Source organism: Babylonia areolata, chromosome 11, assembly GCF_041734735.1.
Source record: "Babylonia areolata isolate BAREFJ2019XMU chromosome 11, ASM4173473v1, whole genome shotgun sequence".
NCBI lineage: Eukaryota > Metazoa > Mollusca > Gastropoda > Neogastropoda > Buccinidae > Babylonia > Babylonia areolata.
Window position 1 is genome coordinate 4,187,030 of NC_134886.1, and position 2,500 is coordinate 4,189,529.

Here is a 2,500-nt window from a genome sequence, read left to right on the forward strand (position 1 = left end):
CTTGTGGTGTATGGAGAGAGTTACCAGTTCAGTTTAGCTCAGCGACGACGAGAACTGTCACACTGACTTCAAGTCAATGCTGCTAAGTGGAGTGATGGCCTAGAGGTAACGCGTCCGCATAGGAAGCGAGAGAATCTGAGCGCGCTGGTTCGAATCACAGCTCAGCCGCCGATATTTTCTCCCCCTCCATTAGACCTTGAGTGGTGGTCTGGGCGCTAGTCATTCGGATGAGACGATAAACCGAGGTCCCGTGTGCAGCATGCACTTAGCGCACGTAAAAGAACCCACGGCAACAAAAGGGTTGTTCCTGGCAAAATTCTGTAGAAAAATCCACTTCGATAGGAAAAACAAAACAAAAACAAAAAAACTGCACGCAGGAAAAAAATACAAAAAAATGGGTGGCGCTGTAGTGTAGCGACGCGCTCTCCCTGGGGAGAGCAGCCCGAATTTCACACAGAGAAATCTGTTGTGATAAAAAGAACTACAAATACAAACAAATAGAAATACAAATAATGCTGCCGATTCAGCTGGCACACACTGTTTGTGTGTCAGCTGAATCGGTTAGCATAAGCAGCATTGTGTTACCTTGTGCATGGAGAGACTTACCAGTCTTTATTGATTGCTGAACCTTCAAATTCCCTGGATCGAGCACAGGACCAATGAGCATGTACGGAGCAGAATTGAGAAACTTGCTGGACCTCAGGAACCTCTCCTTTCAACTGTGAAGAGACGCAAGCTGATATGGTTTGGTTTCTCAAGGAGGCTTCCCTGCGTTCGGGCAACTCCATGTACGCTACACCACATCTGCCAGACTAATACCTATCCAGCAGCAAAACCTAATGGCCTTGAATGCATACATACATATTTTGTGTACTTGTCAGAATAGATTTCTTCTGCACAAATTTGTATTTGTATTTCTTTTTATCACAACAGATTTCTCTGTGTGAAATTCGGGCTGCTCTCCCCAGGGAGAGCGCGTCGCTACACTACAGCGCCACCCTTTTTTTGTTGGTTTTTTTTTGTATTTTTTCCTGCGTGTAGTTTTATTTGTTTTTCCTATCGAAGTGGATTTTTCTACAGAATTTTGCCAGGAACAACCCTTTTGTTGCCGTGGGTTCTTTTACGTGCGCTAAATGCATGCTGCACACGGGACCTCGGTTTATCGTCTCATCCGAATGACTAGCGTCCAGACCACCACTCAAGGTCTAGTGGAGGGGGGGGGGGAAGAAAATATAGGCGGCTCAACCGTGATTCGAACCAGCGCACTCAAGATTCTCTCGCTTCCAAGGCGGACGCGTTACCTCTAGGCCATCACTCTGCACAAATTTGCCAGAGAACAAGACTCTCGTTGACATTGGTTCTTTTTCAGAGAGTCAAATGCGTGCTGCACAAGAGACCTCGGTTCATCGTCTCATCCAAATGACTGGACACTCACTCACTCAAGTCAAGCTTAATGACGTACATAATTTTTCGGTATTCTTATATAAGGCATTCAAATTAAGAGAAATTGTTACTTCGTAAAACAGTTATAATGTATTTTTTGTTGTCTATATATTTACACGGATACAATGCACGGTTTGTTGTCTATATTAATGTTTATTTGTTTATGTGTTTTCGCTGAGTTGTATTATGTTTACGTATACCCCCTTCACTAGGGGCTGTGGCCTGATTGTGAATAAACCATTCCATTCCAAATTCAAGTCAAGCTTGGGATAGAAAGAGCAAGACTGGGAATCGAATCAGGACCCTCACGGACACTTGTGTTGGCAGATAAGCGTCCGTCAACCATTCTGCCACCTTTCACCCGTAGAAATAATCCGGTGCCATGTAAAGAGCGGAATTTTTTTTTTCTGCCCCATCATCTGCGCTATTTCAGTGGCATTACTCCCACGCCGCTCATTTAGATTCCCCCATACACGGCCACACCCGGGTTCGTCCGTCGCAGCTCCAGCGTCGGTCGGCAGTCCACAGGGAGACCATCGATGTTAGGTCGCCTGGAGGCCACACACCAGAGGAGACCCTGCACTGCTGCTGAGCCACTTCGGTGGTGTTCAGTGGTGCCTGTTCTGTATGAGCGGAACTTTTAGCTGATCAAGACAACAGTCGTAAAACGTCTTGGGAACATTAACAACCCTGTGTTTAAGACCAGCTTAAACACCAAATATGAAAAAAAAAAGAAAGGGGGAAAAAGTGGAAATCAGCGAAGATTCAATCACTTGCGCAAATCTTAGTCGAAAACGTGTAAGCCATAGGTGATGGCCTCATGAAACAACCAATAACAATTTATCAAAGACTGCACAGTTTCAGTTTCAGTAGCTCAAGGAGACGTCACTGCGTTCGGACAACTTCATATACGCTACACCACATCTGCCAAGCAGATGCCTGACCAGCAGCGTAACCCAACGCGCTTAGTCAGGTCTTGAGAAAAAAAAGAAAGAAAAAAAGGTGAATAAATAATAGATAAGCTTACATAAATAAATAAATATAATATAAAAAGGTA